The following is a 24,642-nucleotide window of genomic DNA, read 5'->3' as shown; positions in this document are numbered from 1 at the left end:
GGAAATCAATGGGCTATCAGTGTAAAGCACCTATTTGCTTGGTGTAACTTTCCCACCTCGACCTGCTACTTCTGCTTCTATCACCCAGGCCCTTCTGTAGGCGACATTCATCATGGAGGAGACATCTTGCCTAGAAGCTCTCTTCAGCACAGATTCTGTCCAGCCAAAGATGCAAATGTAGCTGGAACCTATAGTGTCACTTAGACTTGCAAAAGAGCTGTGCGTGCAATCCAGTAGGATTAATCTGCTCTCTGCTGTGGCCAATGGGACAGCGATAGCCCTTCTTAAACTCCCAGCATTCACAAACTCCCTGAGATCCTAACCTCTTGGTATCATTGTGACCATTCACAGCCACTTGCTCGACCGGCCAACAACACCTCTGAGAATATTATTTAACGACCTTTTGGGTTTTTCCACTTTTGAGTTTTCGTTTTTTGCTCCCCCTTCTTCCCAGAGCCATAACTTTTTTTTTTTTACATCAATATGGTCATGTGAGATTTTGTTTTTTTGCAGGACGAGTTGTAGTTTTGAACAACACCATTGGTTTTAGCATATTGTGTACTGGAAAAAAATTAAAAAGTGCAGTGAAATACAATTCTATTAGTCTCTGCCGATTTGTACAAGCATATCAAGATCCTTCTGAGCCCTTTCTCTGTCTTCTCTAGTGTTAACTATCCCTCCTAGCTTTGCATCGTCGGCAACATTGATCAGTTTACCTTAAGTTCCCATATCTAACTCATTTTTAAAAATGTTGAACAACACTGGGGTCAAAACAGATCCTTGTTGTACCCCACTTGAGTCACTCTATCAGTTGGATGTGCAACCATTTATTACCATTCTTTGAGTATGATTGGACCATTTCCAAGAACTAATAGAGAAAGTGCTTAAGGATTTAGAGCAATGTCAAAATGTGGAAATAAACGATTTACATCGAACTAAACGACCACCACTTTGAAAAACTCAAAAATAACAAAGACTTATTAATAAAAACTGCAGACAACTGGGGTGGCGTTGTGGTTCTAAATTCAGAATTGTACCACAAACTTAATATACAGGCGTTGGAAGATAATGAACTGTATATGAAAATCATGAGTTATTCAAAATTGAAATACAAAAAATAATTATCTGAGCTACTGGAGAAAGGAGTGTTTTGAGTTTTAAAGATAGTAAATTAAGAGAGTATTTACATATGGAACTTCCCATCATTCCAATTTATCATGCATTACCCAAAATTCACAAAAGGATATTCCCACCCCGCTTACACCTATTATTTCAGGAATAGGGGGTTTAGGTGAAAAATTGATAGCATGGATTGATCCACACTTATAGCCTGCAAATGCGCATACTAAAGGCTGTATCATCTTTAACTTCCTACCTATAACTGGCTAAGCTGCGATTTAGTTGGCCTATATCCATCTATACCATTTGATGTTTCTATCAATAGTCTTGCCTATTTTTTGAACAAATATAGTACATATGCTCAATCTAATTGATTACTTAATTACATTGGTTCCCTTTTTTTCTGACTCGTAATTATTTAACATTTGATAAAGCAATTTATTTACAGAAATATGGAGTCAGTATGGGAAGAACATTTTGACCATCTCTAGCAAGTCTAGTAGTAGAGGTATGGTAACAACAATTCCTTGTTAATGAAAATAATCCATTTCAAAATAAAATGACATTTTATTGTCGGTATAGAGGTGTCATCATTATTTTGGAAGGGTACAGAGCCAGGAGCAAAAAACTTTGCATCATATATAAATGTTACGTGCATGCCGATAGGTTCAGATAGGGGCGGGACAGGTCTCATTAATTTTTTCGAACTCTGGGGGAACCGTTACTCAGGGTGACCATGCACTGTAGCTTCCTCAGGCACAAGATGGATGTACTTCCTCACACAGATACAATTGATAGAGTCCTTATGAACAGATGAACAGTGTAGTTTAATATCACAGCACATTCATAAACTGTACAGCTGCTTCTTGGAGGTACATTGACTGACTAATAGTCTCTTGACAGCACAGTTCAGCACAGATTAAGACTCTTTACAAAGGCACAGTAGTATACAGCATTCCTTCTAGCACAGTGAGATGGAGGATGGGGAAGGATTGCTGAGGGAGGTGATCCCTGTGACACAATTCCTTCTAATATTTTTCTTCCTGCTCCTGATAGACTTTCTCAACTAGCAGTACAGGGGTTAGCCCAGCTCCACTCTGCAATGTAATCATGTGTCCCTATGGTTCACTTGCCTGAACTTTTGTGAGAGAGATCAGACACACACCACTCATCCTTTCAGCTGCTGCCAGAATAGTAAACAAGTTTTCCACAATCTCCCTGGGGCTCTGCTAACCACTCCTTGTCTCATGTGACTGTGCTAACCCCTCTAGTTGCAGGATGCTTTTGAAGCAACAGCAGTCACCATTACTTCTGCATGTCACATAAACAACAATATTTTTAACTTAAAATTCACACATTTTTTGGATAATAATAACATTATCTTGATATATTTATAATGGGAAATATAGAAATGAATAATATTTGGTATGCCCCCGCATAGAAAACCTACTGATAGCAACTCAATATTCGTGCCACCTATCTCACATGATCAAAAACATCCCAGTAGGGAAAAAAAATTGGTCGGAACATAGCTGTTATATGGAAGAATCCAAAAAAGTACTCACCAGGTTCAGAAATAGAGAATATTCCAACTGGATCCTTATGCGATAGTAATTTTTTTCTGTCTATATCAATAACAACGAATCATAACAAACAGCAAAAAAATAGGAATAAAGAAAAATGTTGTTGCATTTTTAACACAATACAGTCCTCAATATTAAGAAATTTAATACGATCAATAAAAAATACTTGCCAGTTCTAAATCAGGATAGTACTTTCTGGAATAATAAAAAATGCAAGTGCAAAAAAAGCACCTACATTAGGCACAATCTTGTCACTGAGCTTTTTTCAAGACCAAATGCAATCAAATATGGCTTTCTTTTGAAGGGACACACACAATGCATATACTGCAGATATGCATACAAATGTAAAAACTATATGTCTTTTGCAACAGGACAACAATTTCCCATATATACTTTCATCAGTTGCAACGCAACAGAGGTCGTATATTTAATAGACTGTATAGCATGGAAAAAACAGTATGTGGGATTAACTAATGGCCACTTGAATGCATCAGATGACACCTGTCAGATGCTACGAATCCAGCAACGCTAAATAAACCATGTTCCAAATTATTATGCAAATTACATTTTTCTTGGATTTTCCTAAATGGTCGGTGCAAATGAGAGTCAGTCTAATAAAAGTCATCACCTGTTAGCGTATACATCGAATTTTATTGAAGAAACCTCCCAATGATAACATTGCAAAATGCACTGTTCCAAACTATTAGGCACAGTAGAATTTCTAAACATTTGATATGTTTTAACCACTTAAAGGGAACCTGTCACCTGAATTTGGCAGGACCGGTTTTCGGTCATATGGGCGGAGTTTTCAGGGGTTTGATTCACCCTTTCCTTACCCGCTGGCTGCATGCTGGCCGCAATATTGGATTGAAGTTCATTCTAGGTCCTCCGTAGTACACGCCTGCGCAAGGTATATACTTTGCAGCGGTCACTGTGTCAGCGCCGGCCGGCCGTAAAGCAAAGCACAGCGGTGACGTCACTGCTGCTTTACGGCCAGCGCTGACACAGTGCAGGGAAAGCTGCAGTGAAACAAAGAGTGAAAAATTTAAAGGAGTCTGAATACTTTCCGTACACACTGTAAGTCTTATTTACCTACTACTGAGGAGTACATTCAGAATAACATAATGCAGTCATATCAACAACAAAGGGTTAAGCAACAAAAGCTAGATTCTTGTAACAACTGTCGAGAGTCTAGACATTAGCTGACAATAAAGCTTTGCTGCCAATTGGGTCCAGGGATTCCTATCTAGGTGCATAGTTTCTTTATCTTACCTGGGAGGCTTGCAACTGGACTGCCTCACTCAAATATTGTGAACAAAGTTCAGTTGTGTTATTCCTATACTCATAAAGGCTGTGCACAAAGTGCAAAGTCCAGAAAAAATATAAACAGGGACATCCAGTCATCCATAGACTCTGCAGTCAATAAACATGCCAGTCAACCTCCGAGACCAGTTGCTGTGGACGACTGCACCGCCATGTACACTGTGGATGACAGGCCCTTCAGCTCCCTTGGCTGCTTAGCTCCACTTGGCTGTTGCCTCACACAGGATGAGCTCTGCAGAGCCTCTTGCTCTTTACTCCTGCAAACACAAGACTGACACTGACACTGAACCTGACACACCCAACCCTCTCCTTCAGGGGTTTTTACAAGAAATCTGTGGCCTCCGGCCACATGGAGAATCCAGTCAGGAATGAAATGGACTACCAACCTGCAGTCCATTTAAAAAATAAAACCCCAGCAGGTTTTCTTAAATCTGCCTTGGACAAATCGCTTGTCCAAGACTAACACTTACTTTTATTCTGCATTGCAATCACAGCTACGCCCGTGACTGCGATGCACTCCCATGGTCTCAATGCGCCTCAGTGCGCATCCTGGGGGAACACACAGTGACTCCTACATGTAACACCTGTCACTGCCTCTCATAGTATAATGCACCCCCATATATAATGGATGTGGCTCCCCTGATGAGTCCTAGATGACGAAACGCATCGGGATGCTATGGCTAGGCCTTCCCCCGGATACTGAATATGGAACATTGTGGTAGAGCAAACCCCCTTACTCCAAGTGAGAACGTTACTTTAACTACTATTTTGACTGCAAGAATTATTGGTAATTTTTTGTAGTTTTATGCATTTCATTCTGCTGCATTTATCTATTGATGAAGGGACACCAGTTTATTTATCTTCCTGGATACCCTATGTTGATGTATTTGAGGTCTCCTGTGGTATGAGGACTGTATCGCTTTAATGTGTGTTTATTTATCACTACACCCTCAGTGTGGACCTTCAGTGGCATGATCTGAAATTGTTTATGTCTATGCTGACAATAGGTCAATACTTTTAACAGGAGAAACAGTGCAACCATCAATGTGAATCTTTGTGTGTCAGAGAATTACTAGGCTTCCACTGTACCAACAGTGTGGGTCTTTTTTATGTGGACCCAATGGGACATTGCTAGTAAGCCCTACTGCACTACATTATAAATTGAACCTCTGATATTTTGGGAAAAAACACCTTGATTTATGCTATCAGTCTGAGTCCATTTTGCACAATATTCCCTCGCACGTAAGCACTTTTTAATAGGTACCCCAATAAATGATACCGCGCTTGGGGTTCGGTTGTCAGTGTATTTACCCACTTTCCAATTTTAAATGCTCTGCGAAAAGCCTCATTCCATGTGGGTGTAACAATGATAGATATGCACCGAAGACATAGCATTAAACTGTATCCCTTGATGTTTTCTAAGCTCTATGGGTGATTGCAATGATCAGGGCTTACCCTAGGTTGCCGTGAGAGTACGGCCTTATGCCAGGATCACCGAAGATTAGTCTGGCTGGTCAACGCTGAACATGTGGGGGGGCCGTGTAATATTTGCTGCTTGCTGTTTGCTATTAAGGGAGCAGGGAGCGCGCCACAGCTGTGCGATACCACGGGAGCCTCGGCCGAAGGTGTCCCTGGTTACGCGTTTCGATGGTGAACGACCTTCTTCATCAGGGTCATCAACCCTGATGAAGAAGTTCATTCACCTTCGAAATGCGTTGGTTATGCTCTTCTATTGGGCCTAGCACCGCTCCGTGGCTGTGTGACGTCACATTCAGGCATGCGCTAGCAGATACCGGCAGCCATTTCCTCCAGCTGTAACCAGGGACGCCTTCGGCTGATGCACCGGGGTATCGCACAGCTGTGGCACGCTCCCCGATCCCTTACTTTCTGCAGAGCATTTAAAGCAGGAAAGTGGGTAAATACACTGACAACCGAACCTCAAGCGCGGCATCACTTATTGTGGTAGTTATTTTACGCACTTACAAGATAGGTACATGTCCTGCTTTTGATCCCAGCAGCTAAGGGCGGTTCGTCTTTCTTTACATTAATTCCTTTTTTACCGACTTACCTTGTGGTGAGCACCAGTGTGATTGAGTGTTTATTACTTTTTAATAGGTGATTAGGTGACCTTTTTATTGCTTAACTAATTAAAAGTTATATTTTACCCATTTTTTATTCCCAGTACTCTGGTTTTGTCGGTCAGGTATTGCTTTTCCCTCCTTGTCAAAAATAGCCACTCATCAGGGTATGGACGCTGGAAGAGTGTCATGAAATTGGCCAGTTCTTTAAGGCTACGTTCACATTAGCGTTGCGCGCCGGTGCGTCGGCGACGCAACGCACGACGCACAAAAAACGCGCGCAAACGCACGCAAAAACGCTGCGTTTTGCGACGCGTGCGTCGTTTTTTGACGAAAATCGGACGCACGAAAAATGCAACTTGTTGCATTTTCTTGCGTCCGACGCTAGCGTCGAAAACGACACACGTGTCGGAAAACGCAACAAAAAAAACGCACGCGTCCCCCATGTTAAACATAGGGGCGCGTCGCCGCTGCGTCGCTGCTGCGTTGCCGACGCAACAGCGACGCACATTAGCGGAACGCTAATGTGAACGTAGCCTAACAGTGTACCCCTGTCTCTGCTGTTCCCAGTGTGTGTCTCCTTCGCCTCTTCTTATTGCCCCCTGCTGCTGCTATGTTTTTTCAACATATCTTCCACAATGAATTTTTGGTATTGCACTATTTTAAAAGACATCTCTGCGTCTGGAAGAAGAGAGGCAAAGTTCTACCTGTAGTATTCATTTAGCAGGGTGAACAACCAGTCCTTTTTTTGCCAAGGTGAATGTAATGGGAGGATCATGAGAAAGGCAGCGGTACATAAAGTCGGCAGTATATGCCAAGCTCCATATAGGTAATACTTATCTGTATCCACCATGATGACTTCTCTCCATTTCCTTCTCATCCTCCATCTCTTCCTCCTCATTCCCATCATCAGCACATCCAGGTAGGAGAGATGGGATGAAGCCTTTGTGGGTACTAGTTTCTTTTGTGCTATCAGCCAGCTCCTGTTCATCTTCTTCTTCAGCTTCCACCTCCTCATTGCTACCTTATCTGTGCTGAGCAGATGAGATGAGACTGGGTAGTATTTTCCTGTCTCATGTCTTCCTCCATCTCTACCTGGTTCGCATGAAAAGCTCTATGTTTAATTGTCTGAAGTGACTGTTTAAGAAAGCTCAGAAGAAAGATTGTTGCGTTGATGGCATCATCACTACTAATCATCTTTGGGAACTCCTCAATGTCTTGGAGAACCACACAAATGTTAGACATCCATGCTCCCTGTTCAGTTGTTATGTGTGGAGGTTTTCCAGAAAACAGATGGGCGTGTTGGAGATGATATTCCACAACTGGCTTCTGCTGCTAACAACGCCTTGCCAGCATGTGCAGTATGGAGATCCAGCGCATGGTCATGTCACACAGCATCAGTAAGAAGGCACTTATATGCGCTGGTGCAGCACTGCCAGAGCGGTGGTAGCTGAAGCTGACATGTGGAAATGGGTGCTGATGCAGTGTACCTTAACCAGAGGCTCTAGCAAATGTGGATAGGTTTTTAGAAACTGCTGAAATACCAAGTTGAGCAAATGGGACAAGTATAATACATGTGTGAGCTTGCCAAGCTTCACAGCCACCACCATGTTATACCAATTATCACACACGACCATTCCTGGTTGTAGGTTCAGTGGTGAGAGTCAGAGATCTGTCTGGTCTGTTATTTATTTTAATAACTCTGCTGCCATGTGCGCTTCGTCTCCTAGACAAATTATCTTCAGCAAAGCCTGTTGCTGCTTCGCTGAGGCAGTGCTTTAGAGTTTCCAGCAGATGTGGATGACGTGCTTTGAGATATCCTTTATCTCCAATAGAGGAGCAGGAGGGGATGCAGAAACTGGTGCATTAGGTAGAGGGAAAACAGTAACACAGTAATCCTCTTCAGGTGCCCGCTTCTTCTCCTTCCTCGGGAGGATGGGGGACTGCTTCTATCTGCTTCTTGGAGCCCAATTCCCAGGTGTATTGACAGTAATTGACCCAGCTTTGGGTAGTGTTGGAGCCTCCGACTTGTAGAAATGGGCCACAGCCCCTGTGTCACCTGCACAATTGCCTCTCCCAGGCCCATTAATTCCTCAGGAAGGGTTCCTTCTCACATCACACCCACCAAAAAAGCGATGTTGACTCTTCACCTTTTGGAACGTAACCCTGGTTTCAGCTGTCATCTTTTGTAGCCTTCAAGGCAAGTGTTCCATCTCTACCGCCTGCTGGTTGAATGAGATGTGATGATGGGTCCCAAACTCTTTGATGGACCCCCATCTCTGCTTATGGTCATAGGTAGCACTCTCCTCCCCCCTTCCCACCTTGCCACAGGATGCCAACTGTGTTTATCTTGCGGCTTGAGGGCCCACTACCATAATTCCAGACCTAGTCATGGCTCGCCTCCTTGTCTCTTCTGACCAGCCTATGCATTATGGTATATTTACCAGCTCCAGGATTCTGGCTCTCCCATCCGCAGTATTCAAGCACCCTAGCTGTGAAGGCTGTGGCCTTGGTTTGGGCCTTGGTGGTTCTGGGAATGCAGACTGTTCTTGACTACAATCTTCTATCACCTCCACTGTTGTGCCAGCTTCCTTTTGGCTCTGATATTCCTCTGGTCACTCCCTTGGGAATCTCAAATGATTCTGCCAACTCTGTCGCCCATAGAAAACACGTAGTTATCAAGACTCTGCTTTCGGGTGTCCCAGGAGCAGAGGATCATTCCCTGTACCCAACAGTGGGGCGCCCTAGTTTAGCCTGTTCCCCAGATTATTTCCAATGGTGAAAATGCCAGGGCCATGTACCCTGCCTTAGCTCCTCAATCCTCACTCAGTCTGTACCCTTCCCCACCCAGGGAATTGGGGGGAGTAGCAGTGTACCATAATACACCAACCAAGCTAACAAGGTAATACGAACAGGGATAATGAAAAATACCAAACATACAAATATACTCAGACAACAGAGGTATGCATCGGGGAGTGGAGGATGGGGTTAAACCAAAGTAGGAGAAGAAAGGGAAATTCTCACCCACTCAAAACAAAGCAACAGCCACAGATAAATCTACCAAATGCCTACTCCAATGACAACCACCAACAACAACAGCCAACAACAACCTACAGCCATGCAGCATAAACTTGTTCTGACGAGTGCTAGCCACGGCCGAGATTATATAGGACTAGATGGTGGCCAGATTCTAACGCATCGGGTATTCTAGAATATATGCATGTCCACGTAGTATATTGCCTAACCACATAGTATATTGCCCAGCCACGTAGTATATTGCCCAGCCACATAGTATATTGCCCAGCCACGTAGTATATTGCCCAGCCACATAGTATATTGCCCAGCCACGTAGTATATTGCCCAGTTACATAGTATATTGCCCATTGACGTAGTATATTGCACAGAGCCACATAGTATATTGCCCAGCCACATAGTATATTGCCAAGCCACGTAGTATATTGCCCAGCGACGTAGTATATTGCCCAGTGACGTAGTATATTGCCCAGCCACGTAGTATATTGCCCAGTGACGTAGTATACAGCACAGAGCCACGTAGTATATTGCACAGCGACGTAGTATACAGCACAGAGTCACGTAGTATTTTGCCCAGCCACGTATGTCACAGGTTAAAAAATAAAAAATAAACATACTCACCAAACGATCCGAGGGCCCCTTGTAGTTCTAAACATACTCACCATTCTCGACACTGCTCCTCAGCGTCCTGTCTCTCTGCCTCCTGGGATCCAACGGCGCTGTGCCGATGGGCGAGCGGCTGCCGCCATCTTGCGTTCCCAGGATGCATTGCAAAATTACCCAGATGACTTAGCGGTAATTTCGCAATGCATCGCTGGGAAAGGAAGATGGCGGCAGGCGTGAGCGGCTCAGCGGACAACGGACGGTGTGTATAGCAGGTTTTTTGTTTTTTTTAAATATTTTTAACATTACTTTTTTTACTATTGATGCCGCATAGTAAGGAGCGGCCATTTTCTTCTGGACTGTGCCTGTCACTGATTGGTCGCGGCAGCCATGACAGGCAGCTGGTGAGACCAATCAGCGAATGAATAACCATGACAGACAGAAGGACAGACAGAAGTGACCCTTAGACAATTATATAGTAGATAGGGAGTGGCTAACAATGCACAGCTGAGATCCTTAACACAGGAAAACTCCTAGGAGCTCTCAACTAAGGAGATTATTTATAAATAAATAATAATAATAATAATTACCCCCACACTGAAAAAAAAAAACTTACACCATGTAATATGAAGGTGAAGTGCTTCTAATCAGTGCAGGAGTATGAGAAATCAGATGCTGCGGTCTTCTGGCTCCTCTCTGTTGCAGTAAACCTGTGTGCGTCAGACCTAACATACAACAATACGGTCCATTTTTTCAGCCGAGATACAAAGAAATGTTCATGAACAGTGATCCGTATGTCATCCGTATTCAATGCGATGATGTGATTTTTTTTCTCCAAAAAGTATCCTTGTGTCATCCATATGTCATCCGTATAGCGTTTTTTCCTCATACCCTTGCAAAATGGACATTCAACGGTTTTTAGGCCTGAAAATAATTTAAAACATGCTGTAATCAGCAACCCTATTTATTGGCTCTACAACAGGTGTCACACTCCAAGCTGGGCATTTTCTGGCCGTGGTTTGGTTTGTGGATTTCTTATTAGTGGGAAAAAAGTCAGACAGACTTCATTTCACCTCAACTCAGCCGGTGCTTTACAACTGGATTTTTATCACGACGCTTAGGGCAGCCATACCCAGTGATCGTGGTTCCGAGGAGGAGGAGACGAATGTGGGTCCATCCGCTTTTAGACAACGCCTCACTAAAGGCCATTTCCACCATTTCTATGCATTTCTGCGGACACATCCTAACAAGTTTTACCAATATTGTCGCATGAGCCTTGCCACATGTGATGTTGTGTTGGAGAAAGTGCTCCCTGGGATAACCTTTAAGGACACCAGAATGCGCAGGAATATTTCTACCGAGGAGCACCTTATCCTTACGCTACGGAATGTGATTCTCCTCCTCTATGATGATCATTGATGATGATGATGTTTATATATTTACTAGATGGCAGCCCGATTCTAAAGAATCGGGAGTCTAGAATCCATATATACTTTATTTATTCAAATGTAAGAATAATACAATTAATAAATAATAGTAAGAAAGAACAAAAATAATAGGCAGTATATGGAGAAAACACCAAACAAAAGTTCAAAATTGGTGTGAAAATGTCACTGAACCACTTCACAACTAAATATATATAGTTTTGGTAAATGGTATTATAATTTTTTTGACAAAATTCGGCAGGAGCTTGAAGAGCAACGTCACTGGGCCCGCCTCCACGCAGTAGAAACTTGCTGTGAGGTAAAAATTCAAAAATCACACCAAAATGGCGGGCGGAGTGTGTCACAGTACGGCACGTTTCTGATTGGTCGCTCGCAGCAGGCGGCAACCAATCAGACACTGGACACTGTTGACGTCACTTATCTCCGGACATTAGCTCCGGACATTAGCTCCGGACATTAGCTCCGGACATTAGCTCCGGACAAAGCCACGGAAGTTGGCACAAATTGCAGGAAGTAGTATTCTAGGCAATTATATATTAGATTATTGTTTTCCTTTAAACAAAAAAAATCTTTCAGTATTCATAATGTTTGCTCGTTTAATAATCACATAGCCATTGTAAATATTTTAATTTTGTTATGGCAGGGCTTGTTAGAAACAGACGCAAACTTAGATGTTAAATTATTTTTAGATGTAAAATGGAATCTACTTTTTTATTTTTCATTTTACTTTTAGCTTCGTCACAACTGGTCTTTCATATGCAGAACTGCATCATGAATTTTTAATATGAAAATCAACAATGCCAGGCATAGTCCGCTCTACCTGTTCCAAAATTTGGACACGACTTCATCAAGTCGTCATGCCTGAGCCGAAAATGGAATACTGGTATTGGAGCCCTGTATGGGAAACACATCTGAGTGCGTAAGCCGCCGAACTCAGGGTCCCAATTCTATAATTATAAACAACTAGATGGCAGCCCGATTCTAAAGAATCGGGAGTCTAGAATCCATATATACTTTATTTATTCAAATGTAAGAATAATACAATTAATAAATAATAGTAAGAAAGAACAAAAAATGGCTGCACTCACCAGCTCTTGACAATTCTTGTTATTTAAGGTACAGTTACACAGGATCCATGGACATGCTTATGAGGGGAGGGATGAAAGACATCAGACGGTCACTGAGGAGTTGGAAGGTGTATCGTGGTCAGAGTTTATTAATATGGAGGTGCAAGCGTTTTTTTTGCGCCATTCACGGCGTGCACCAGCTGCATTTGGTAATGGTTTGTTTGTTGCCTTAGAAGAGTCAGGTGTGAAGCATGTCTTATAAGCAGACTTAACAGTGTGCAGGCGACGGCGTTTATCATTTGGAGTGTAAGTAGGACAGTGTTTGCGCTTACGTGCAGATTTACCAACGGTTAAAGGAGCTTCAAGCTGCACACATTCTATGAATGGAGACAAAGAAGCTGTATTGTGGGCAGAATCTATGACTGAGGACGTGGAAATATTATGTTTGCAACGTTGAGAGCGTGCAGCAGCAGCTTTATTACTTAATCGATTAGTTTTGTCCTCAAAAGACTCATTAGTAATGCTTTTATTGCAAGCAGCATTAACAGTGTCCGGGCGCTTATGTCTGTCCTCTGTAGTCTCGTTAGCACGCTGTTTGTGCTTACGTGCGGCATCGGCGGCTTTTCGCTCAGCGTCATTGGTATACTTATTATCAGACCTGATGTTACGTGCGCCATCAGCAGCTTTGGGCTCTGTGTCATTAGTATACTTAACAGTGTCCAGGCGCTTGCATCTCTCCTCTGTACTCTTGTTAGCACGCTGTTTGCGCTTACGTGCGGCATCGGCGGCTTTTCGCTCTGCATCATTACCATACTTTATATCAGACCTGATCTTACGTGCGCCATCAGCAGCTTTGGACTCTGTGTCATTAGTATACTTAACAGTATCCAGGCGCTTGCATCTATCCTCTGTACTCTTGTTAACACGCTGTTTGCGCTTACGTGCGGCATCGACGGCTTTTCGCTCTGCATCATTACCATACTTTATATCAGACCTGATCTTACGTGCGCCATCAGCAGCTTTGGGCTCTGTGTCATTAGTATACTTAACAGTATCCAGGCACTTGCATCTATCCTCTGTACTCTTGTTAACACGCTGTTTGCGCTTACGTCCGGCATCGGCGGCTTTTCGCTCTGCATCATTACCATACTTTATATCAGACCTGATCTTACGTGCGCCATCTTAAGCTTTGGACTCTGTGTCATTAGTATACTTAACAGTGTCCATGCGCTTGCATCTATCCTCTGTACTCTTGTTAGCACGCTGTTTGCGCTTACGTGCGGCATCGGCGTCTTTTTGCTCTGCATTATTAGTATACTTTCTATCAGACCTAATCTTACGTGCGCCATCAGCAGCTTTGGGCTCTGTGTCATTAGTATCCTTACTATTAGAGCTCATGTTGGCTAAGCTAAACAGCTTTAAGCGTGGTGGTGGCAAGCAACAGGTTAATAAGAGGCAGTGTCAGGTAGTAGGAAAATAGCCAGTTAATACTAGGCAATAGTTCTTTGCAGGAATGCAGATATTAATAAATAGGCAGTTTATATTGCAGAGAAATTGCTGGGCAATAATGGACAATGTCCTTATGTGGCAAATAATAGAGCAATATACCCAATGTGGCAAAGAAGAGGTTAATAAACGGCAGTCTCTCAGTATAACAGTCAGTAAATAATAGGCAGTATATGGAGAAAACACCAAACAAAAGTTCAAAATTGGTGTGAAAATGTCACTGAACCACTTCACAACTAAATATATATAGTTTTGGTAAATGGTATTATCATTTTTTTGACGAAATTCGGCAGGAGCTTGAAGAGCAACGTCACTGGGCCCGCCTCCACGCAGTAGAAACTTGCTCTGAGGTAAAAATTCAAAAATCACACCAAAATGGCGGGCGGAGTGTGTCACAGTACGGCACGTTTCTGATTGGTCGCTTGCAGCAGGCGGCAACCAATCAGACACTGGACACTGTTGACGTCACTTATCTCCGGACATTAGCTCCGGACATTAGCTCCGGACATTAGCTCCGGACAAAGCCACGGAAGTTGGCACAAATTGCAGGAAGTAGTATTCTAGGCAATTATATATTAGATATTTTTCGGTAGTGTTGTTGGCCCTGGTCGACAGTCACTACAGGTTTATAATTGTAGATATTGGGGCCTATGAATGAACTGGAGACTCCAGAGTCTTCAATTCATCCATTATGGGTCAGCAACTGCGCAATAATCATTTGGACCTACCACCACCACGTTAGCTTCCAGGCTCCAGTCTCGAACCTGTGCCTTTTGTCCTTGTTTCAGATGAGGCCTTTAAATTAACCTGTCATGTCATGAGGCCCAATCCCCGCAGAAACCTGGACCAATGGCGCAGAATCTTTATCTTGCGCCTATCATGCGCACGCCGACAGGTGGAGTGCACCTTTGGCATTCTTTGTGCCAATTGGCATGTCCTCAGTCAGACATTCAGCTCCCGCCCACAGTGTGTTAAGATGTATTCTGTTATGAACAGGTAATTCAGAACTACAATGGACATTGAAGTTCAGAGCACACAAAGTGACCTGACAATTACCAAAAACAAAGGACGAGCTCTGAGACGTGGGAACTCTGCTGACCGCAATCCCTAATCCTAACACACCACACTAGAGGTAGCCGTGGATTGCGCCTAACGCTCCCTATGCAACTCGGCACAGCCTGAGAAACTAACTAGCCCTGAAGATAGAAAAATAAGCCTACCTTGCCTCAGAGAAATTCCCCAAAGGAAAAGGCAGCCCCCCACATATAATGACTGTGAGTAAGATGAAAATACAAACACAGAGATGAAATAGATTTAGCAAAGTGAGGCCCGACTTACTGAATAGACCGAGAATAGGAAAGGTAGCTTTGTGGTCAACACAAAAACCTACAAACAACCACGCAGAAGGGCAAAAAGACCCTCCGCACCGACTAACGGTACGGAGGTGCTCCCTCTGCGTCTCAGAGCTTCCAGCAAGCTAGAAAAACCAATAAAGCAAGCTGGACAGAAAAAATAGCAAGCAAAAATAACACAAGCAAAACTTAGCTTATGCAGGATAGACAGGCCACAGGAACGATCCAGGAGGAAGCAAGACCAATACTAGAACATTGACTGGAGGCCAGGATCAAAGCACCAGGTGGAGTTAAATAGAGCAGCACCTAACGACTTAACCTCATCACCTGAGGAAGGAAACTCAGAAGCCGCAGTACCACTCTCATCCACCAAAGGAAGCTCATAGACAGAACCAGCTGAAGTACCACTCTCGACCACAGGAGGGAGCTTGGCCACAGAATTCACAACAGTACCCCCCCCTTGAGGAGGGGTCACCGAACCCTCACCAGAGCCCCCAGGCCAACCAGGATGTGCCACATGAAAGGCACAAACCAGATCGGCAGCATGGACATCAGAGGCAAAGACCCAGGAATTATCTTCCTGACCATAACCTTTCCACTTAACCAGATACTGGAGTTTCCGTCTCGAAACACGAGAATCCAAAATCTTCTCCACTATATACTCCAATTCCCCTTCAACCAAAACCGGAGCAGGAGGATCAATAGATGGAACCACAGGTGCCACGTATCTCCGCAACAATGACCTATGGAACACGTTATGGATGGAAAAAGAAGCTGGAAGAGTCAAACGAAAAGACACAGGATTAAGAACCTCAGAAATCCTATATGGACCAATGAAACGAGGCTTAAATTTAGGAGAGGAAACCTTCATAGGAATATAACGAGATGACAACCAAACCAAATCCCCAACACGAAGTCGGGGACCCACACAGCGCCTGCGGTTAGCGAAACGTTGAGCCTTCTCCTGGGACAAGGTCAGATTGTCCACTACATGACTCCAAATCTGCTGCAACCTATCCACCACAGTATCCACACCAGGACAGTCCGAAGACTCAACCTGCCCTGAAGAGAAACGAGGGTGGAACCCAGAATTGCAGAAAAACGGCGAAACCAAAGTAGCCGAGCTGGCCCGATTATTAAGGGCGAACTCAGCCAAAGGCAAAAAGGTCACCCAATCATCCTGATCAGCAGAAACAAAACATCTCAGATATGTTTCCAAGGTCTGATTGGTTTGTTCAGTCTGGCCATTTGTCTGAGGATGGAAAGCCGAGGAAAAAGACAAATCAATGCCCATCCTAGCACAAAAGGCTCGCCAAAACCTCGAAACAAACTGGGAACCTCTGTCAGAAACGATGTTCTCTGGAATGCCATGTAAACGAACCACATGCTGGAAAAACAACTGCACCAAATCAGAGGAGGAAGGCAATTTAGACAAGGGCACCAAATGGACCATCTTAGAGAAGCGATCACAAACCACCCAAATGACCGACATTCTTTGAGAGACGGGGAGATCCGAAATAAAATCCATAGAGATATGTGTCCAAGGCCTCTTCGGGACCGGCAAGGGCAAAAGCAACCCACTGGCACGAGAACAGCAGGGCTTAGCCCGAGCACAAATCCCACAGGACTGCACAAAAGAACGCACATCCCGCGACAGAGACGGCCACCAAAAGGATCTAGCCACCAAATCTCTAGTACCAAAGATTCCAGGATGACCAGCCAACACCGAACAATGAACCTCAGAGATAACTTTATTCGTCCACCTATCAGGGACAAACAGTTTCTCCACTGGGCAACGGTCAGGTCTATTAGCCTGAAATTTTTGCAGCACCCGCCGCAAATCAGGGGAGATGGCAGACAAAATTACCCCCTCTTTGAGAATACCCGCCGGCTCAGACAAACCCGGAGAATCGGGCACAAAACTCCTAGACAGGGCATCCGCCTTCACATTTTTAGAGCCCGGAAGGTACGAAAGCACAAAGTCAAAATGGGAGAAAAACAGCGACCAACGAGCCTGTCTAGGATTCAACCGTTTGGCAGACTCGAGATAAGTCAAGTTTTTGTGATCAGTCAAGACCACCACGCGATGCTTAGCTCCTTCAAGCCAATGACGCCACTCATCGAATGCCCACTTCATGGCCAGCAACTCTCGATTGCCAACATCATAATTTTGCTCAGCAGGCGAAAATTTCCTGGAAAAGAAGGCGCATGGCTTCATCACCGAGCAATCAGAACCTCTCTGCGACAAAACAGCCCCTGCTCCAATTTCGGAAGCATCAACCTCGACCTGGAACGGAAGCGAAACATCTGGTTGGCACAACACAGGGGCAGAAGAAAAACGACGCTTCAACTCCTGAAAAGCTTCCACAGCAGCAGAAGACCAATTGACCACATCAGCACCCTTCTTGGTTAAATCAGTCAACGGTTTAGCAATGCTAGAAAAATTAGCGATGAAGCGACGATAAAAATTAGCAAAGCCCAGGAACTTCTGCAGACTCTTCAGAGATGTTGGCTGATTCCAATCATAAATGGCCTGAACTTTAACAGGGTCCATCTCGATTGTAGAAGGAGAATAAATGAACCCCAAAAATGAAATCTTCTGAACACCAAAGAGACACTTTGACCCCTTCACAAACAAAGAATTAGCACGCAGGACCTGGAACACCATTCTGACCTGCTTCACGTGAGACTCCCAATCATCCGAGAAGACCAAAATATCATCCAAGTATACAATCAGGAATTTATCCAGGTACTCTCGGAAGATGTCATGCATAAAGGACTGAAACACTGATGGAGCATTAGAAAGTCCGAATGGCATAACCAGGTACTCAAAATGGCCTTCGGGCGTATTAAATGCTGTTTTCCATTCATCGCCCCGTTTAATATGCACAAGATTATACGCACCACGAAGATCTATCTTGGTGAACCAACTAGCCCCCTTAATCCGAGCAAATAAATCAGACAGCAGCGGCAAGGGGTACTGAAATTTGACCGTAATTTTATTTAGAAGGTGGTAATCAATACAAGGTCTCAGCGAACCATCCTTCTTGGCCACAAAAAAGAACCCTGCTCCTAATGGCGACGATGACGGGCGAATATGACCCTTCTCCAAAGACTCCTTCACGTAACTCCGCATAGCGGCGTGCTCAGGTACAGATAAATTAAACAGTCGACCCTTAGGAAACTTACTACCAGCAATCAAATCGATAGCACAATCACAATCCCTATGCGGAGGTAGGGCATTGGACTTGGGCTCATCGAATACATCCCGGTAATCAGACAAGAACTCTGGGACCTCAGAAGGGGTGGATGATGAGATACACAGAGATGGAACATCACCATGTACCCCCTGACAACCCCAGCTAGACACAGACATTGATTTCCAATCTAATACTGGGTTATGGACTTGTAGCCATGGCAACCCCAACACGACCACATCATGCAGATTATGCAACACCAGAAAGCGAATATCCTCCTGGTGTGCAGGATCCATGCACATGGTCAGCTGGGTCCAATACTGAGGCTTATTCTTGGCCAAAGGCGTAGCATCAATTCCTCTCAATGGAATAGGACACTGCAAGGGCTCCAAGACAAACCCACAGCGCCTAGCAAACTCCAAGTCCATCAAATTCAGGGCAGCGCCTGAATCCACAAATGCCATGACAGAATAGGAAGACAAAGAGCAGATCAAAGTAACGGACAAAAGAAATTTCGACTGTACTGTACCAATGGTGGCAGACCTAGCGAACCGCTTAGTGCGCTTAGGATAATCGGAGATAGCATAAGTGGAATCACCACAGTAGAAACACAGCCCATTCTGACGTCTGTGTTTTTGCCTTTCAGCTCTGGTCAAAGTCCTATCGCACTGCATAGGCTCAGGTTCATGCTCAGATAATACCGCCAAATGGTGCACAGATTTACGCTCACGCAAGTGTCGACCTATCTGAATGGCCAAAGACATAGACTCATTCAGACCAGCAGGCATAGGAAATCCCACCATGACATCCTTAAGGGCTTCAGAGAGACCCTTTCTGAAAATAGCTGCCAGCGCACATTCATTCCATTGAGTGAGCACGGACCACTTTCTAAACTTCTGACAATAAATCTCTATCTCATCCTGACCCTGACACAGAGCCAGCAAATTTTTCTCTGCCTGATCCACTGAATTAGGTTCGTCGTACAGCAATCCGAGCGCCAGAAAAAACGCATCAATATTACATAATGCAGGATCTACTGGCGCAAGGGAAAATGCCCAGTCTTGAGGGTCGCCACGTAATAAAGAAATAATGATCTTAACTTGTTGTACTGGGTCACCAGAGGAGCGGGGTTTCCAAGCCAGAAATAGTTTACAATTATTTTTAAAATTCAAAAACTTTGCTCTGTCTCCAGAAAATAACTCAGGAATAGGAATCTTAGGTTCTAACATAGGATTCTGAACCACTAAATCTTGAATATTCTGTACATTTATAGCGAGATTATCCATAAAAGAGAACAGACCTTGAATGTCCATGTCCACACCTGTGTTCTGAACCACCCTGATGTAAGGGGGAAAAGAAAGACAGAACACAGTGCAAAGAAAAAAAAAATGGTCTCAGAACTTCTCTTTTCCCTCTATTGAGAAGCATTAGTACTTTGGGCCTCCAGTACTGTTATGAACAGGTAATTCAGAACCACAATGGACATTGAAGTTCAGAGCACACAAAGTGACCTGACAATTACCAAAAACAAAGGACGAGCTCTGAGACGTGGGAACTCTGCTGACCGCAATCCCTAATCCTAACACACCACACTAGAGGTAGCCGTGGATTGCGCCTAACGCTCTCTATGCAACTCGGCACAGCCTGAGAAACTAACTAGCCCTGAAGATAGAAAAATAAGCCTACCTTGCCTCAGAGAAATTCCCCAAAGGAAAAGGCAGCCCCCCACATATAATGACTGTGAGTAAGTTGAAAATACAAACACAGAGATTAAATAGATTTAGCAAAGTGAGGCCCGACTTACTGAATAGACCGAGGATAGGAAAGGTAGCTTTGCGGTCAACACAAAAACCTACAAACAACCACACAGAGGGGCAAAAAGACCCTCCGCACCGACTAACGGTACGGAGGTGCTCCCTCTGCGTCTCAGAGCTTCCAGCAAGCAAGAAAAACCAATAAAGCAAGCTGGACAGAAAAAATAGCAAGCAAAAATAACACAAGCAAAACTTAGCTTATGCAGGATAGACAGGCCACAGGAACGATCCAGGAGGAAGCAAGACCAATACTAGAACATTGACTGGAGGCCAGGATCAAAGCCTCAGGTGGAGTTAAATAGAGCATCACCTAACGACTTAACCTCCTCACCTGAGGAAGGAAACTCAGAAGCCGCGATACCACTCTCATCCACCAAAGGAAGCTCGTAGACAGAACCAGCCGAAGTACCACTCTCGACCACAGGAGGGAGCTTGGCCACAGAATTCACAACAGTATTCACACTGCGGGGCTAGGAATCTGGTGCCTGCGCAGTGGAGCGGGTCACCGTGCTCCATTCAAGATAGTGCCGAAGTCTTGCGAGATTTGTGAAGTCTCGCGAGACTTCGGCACTATCTTGAATGGAGCACGGTGACCCGCTCCACTGCGCAGGCACCAGATTCCCAGCTCCGCAGTGTGAATACACCATAACACACTGTGGGGCAGGATCTGGGTCCTCTGGAACACACAGGCGCCATAGCCTGATGTCAGTTCCTGGGCAGCGTGCACTGTGCATGCCTGAGAACTGTTGGCACATCGCAGGCACCGGGGACCAATAGTCTTTGGGATAGGCTCAGCCAATGAAAATTTGTGCGAATGGATTGATTCCCTGCTACAGCCTCTTGTAGGCAGAATTCCAGGGTGTATCAAAGATTCAAAAGAAGTGTTGGAAGTCTTTTCAAACAAAAAGTGGTCAGCTGAATGTACTTGGCTTTGTTGTGATGTTATCTCGCTATATGCATGCATTCCACATGATGTAGCGATGCAGGCTCTTCAGTTTCATTTGGACACATTTAGTGATTATTCAATCGATTTGAGACATTATATTTTGCAGGTCACCTTCTTTCTCATTACACATAATTTTTTTATGTTTGTCCTTATTATTTGCAGAGATCCGGTGTGGCCATGGGTGCCAAATTTTCACCTTCGTTGGTTAATCTTGTCATGGCATTTTGGGAACATAATTACTTCTTTTCTGTCTCTAATCCTTTTTTGTCCTGTGTCAAGTGGTATGGCAGATACATCAATGACCTACTTATTATTTGGGCCGCCGATGTGTCTGTCATATCAGAATTTGTTGATTACTTAAACTCTAATGAATATAACATTCGATTTACGCACAGATATGACAGAAGTCAAATTAATTTTTTAGATTTAAATTTGAGTGGCGTTGTTGATCAAATTATTGAAACTAACACTCATCATAAATCACTTAGCAGTAATACAATTTTACACGCCAGCAGTGGTCACCCAAGGCACACCATTCAATCCATTCCCGTTGGTGAGTTCACCAGAGTCAAATGCAATTGCAGTAATGGTGATGTCTTAAAAAATGAAATTGACATGGTGTCTGGAAAATTAAAACATGGAAATTATCTACACTGGACGCTGAATAGAGCACGGAAAATTGTTGATCATAAAGCGTGCACTGTGCATGCCCGAGAACTGTTGGCACATCGCAGGCGCCGGGGCATGTAACCGCAACACAGGCGGCAGCGCATAGACATCGAAGGGGGATGATGGATGGCTGGGAGGAGGCTGAAACAGAGGGAGACGCCATACCTCTGGGACTCAATACAGGTATGGGGCGCAAAATTTATAATAGTCAATATTTCAGTGTTTGACAAGCCATTCTATAACCTATATTTCTGCCAATTTATTATGTAACTCTATATTTCCTTTGATCTCGGGCTTTCAAAAGATCAGCCCTGAAAATAAAGACCAGAGACTATTTGGAAAGACGAGCGTGTGTCTCTCTGAATTTTTGCTTCATCGCTTGGGTATCTAAGACAGACAACACATGACTAGGTTAGAAATCCATTCTCAAAGGGTACCGTCACACACTGCCATTTCGATCGCTACGACGGTACGATTCGTGACGTTCCAGCGATATCATTACGATATCGCTGTGTCTGACACGCAGCAGCGATCAAGGATCCTGCTGAGAATCGTACGTCGTAGCAGATCGTTTAGAACTTTCTTTTGTCACTGGATCTCCCGCTGGCATCGCTAGATTGGTGTGTGTGACACCGATTTAGCGATCTAGCGATGCGATCAAGCGATGCGTTCGCTTTTAACCAGGGTAAACATCGGGTTACTAAGCGCAGGACCGCGCTTAGTAACCCAATGTTTACCCTGGTTACAAGCGTAAAACTAAAAGAAAAAAAAACAGTACATACTTACATTCTGGTGTCCGTCAGGTCCCTTGCCGTCTGCTTCCCGCACTCAGTGACTGCCGGCCGTAAAGTGAAAGCAGAGCACAGCGGTGACGTGCTTTCACTTTCACTTTACGGCCGGCAGTCAGTGAGTGCGGGAAGCAGACGGCAAGGGACCTGACGGACACCACAATGTAAGTATGTGCTGTTTGTTTTTTTTTACGCTGGTAACCAGGGTAAACATCGGGTTACTAAGCGCGGTCCTGTGCTTAGTAACCCGATGTTTACCCTGGTTACCCGGGTACCTCGGCATCGTTGGTCGCTGGAGAGCTGTCTGTGTGACAGCTCCCCAGTGACCACACTACGATTTACCTACGATCACGGCCAGGTCATATCGCTGGTCGTGATCGTAGGTAAATCGTATAGTGTGACGGTACCCTAACACTAGGGATAGGAAACATAAGAGCCACCTTCACAGAATGCAGCCTTAGTGCTGCTAAAGGTGGCTCTTTTACTTAAAACGCCCTGGGGGGTGACAAGTTTTCGTTAAAATCATGGTTAAGTTGGTAGTGTGTGTTGTGTTTCCCTCATAATAATGAGCAAACTGTGTAAATCATAAATTGACCAATATCGTCATTACATCAAACATAACTCATATTGTTGTAACTTGTTTTAATCCCCAAATATTTTTTTTCAAAAACCACAACCATATTATTATCATATGGCATTTTTTGCCAATACAACAGGGCGTCAAGTAAAAAATTAGCATAATAAACATAAAAAATACAACAATTTTTCTTATAAAAAGCAAACGAAAAAAATTATGTTATGATAGGTTGGGAGTTGTGATGGCGGGAGGGCTGCTTCAGCTGTTTTCTGCGTTTGATGCCAACTTGTTCCTCACCCTGTGGATTTACATATTCAGCCCGAAGATGGTAGATCTGACCTGAATCCTGTGGTGGAGGGAAGAAATGGGATGAGGGATACTGTAATGGATACTCCTGTGTATTTGGATACCCATGTGGTTCATAACCCCCAATATGGCCATGTCGACCATACTCATGTTGGGACTAGCCTCCAACAGTGGGTCTGATCAAGTGGCCATATTGGGCTGAAATTTGACCATGTGTAGGCAAACGTTGGGTTGGGGTGGGATTTGGCTGTGGTGTTGTCACCCGTGGAGGAGGTGGCTCAGATACTGATTGTGATTGCACTTGTGTTCTTGCTGCCATTGAAAGCTGATTATTGTTCGACAGCTGCCACCGTTTAAAAAATTCCAAAACCATGGATGGGGTATTGGGGGATGTGCAGGCATCAATCAATATCTGAATGCCTCCTCGGGAACGCAGCCTGAACTCCCGGGGTATTGGCCGGAGGTACCGAGCCAGGCTGTGGGCATAGGCTTCCTCACCATCATCCTGGGCAGCTGTTGCTGAATAGTTTAAGACCCCGGTAATAACAAGCCTCCTGGTATCAGAGGCTGTAATCTCTTACCTGCATCGGACACGGTGTGGGATGATGGCAGACTGAGGTGAGGTCTCCAGAGGCACGGTTGGGCTGCTGCTGTGTCCCTGCTGCTCCTCTGGTTTTTCCTCCTGTTGTGCTGTTGCCAGTGCCGGTGTTGGTGGTGGTGGTGGGTGGATGCAGCTGGAAGATGCAGTAGATGGGCCAACCACCTCTTCACCTTCCCCAACTGGATCGACAGGGGCCTATGAGTCAGAGGCTGTCTCCCTCTCACTTAGGTTTGACTGAGTGCTGTTTTTATGTTAAAAACAAACAAAAAAATTAGATGTGACCCATGTCACATGTGACACATGTGACACATGTGGCATGTGTAAAATGTGGTGTGATGCATGTACTTACGGTCTCAGATTCAGAATGGGAGCCAGAAAAGAAAGCTGATCGATGTACTGTATATGTACTTCCTTTTGGTCGGTGCTGCATCCCCACTCCTGGCCCACTGCTGACGTTCCCGCTGATATTGGTTCCCGTGACATCATTCACTGCAGCGTAACATAAAAAATGAAAACTAAAAATATGTTTGTCACAGATAAAATTTAGTTTACACTCTAATGTGGCCTGATACTTTGTAAGTTTTACCTCAGAGATATGCAACATATTCTAACAAAAACATCACATATTAGGATTT

General features: G+C 44.3%; 1 protein-coding gene across 4 annotated transcripts in view; it reads left to right on the top strand.

Moving 5' to 3' along the window:
- EYA4 (EYA transcriptional coactivator and phosphatase 4) overlaps positions 1 to 24,642 on the top strand; it is a 588,086-nt gene that overhangs the window by 171,806 nt on the left and 391,638 nt on the right. The window lies entirely within an intron of this gene.

The sequence above is a fragment of the Ranitomeya imitator genome, chromosome 5, assembly GCF_032444005.1.
Source record: "Ranitomeya imitator isolate aRanImi1 chromosome 5, aRanImi1.pri, whole genome shotgun sequence".
Lineage (NCBI taxonomy): Eukaryota > Metazoa > Chordata > Amphibia > Anura > Dendrobatidae > Ranitomeya > Ranitomeya imitator.
This window is presented reverse-complemented; position numbering and strand designations above follow the sequence as displayed.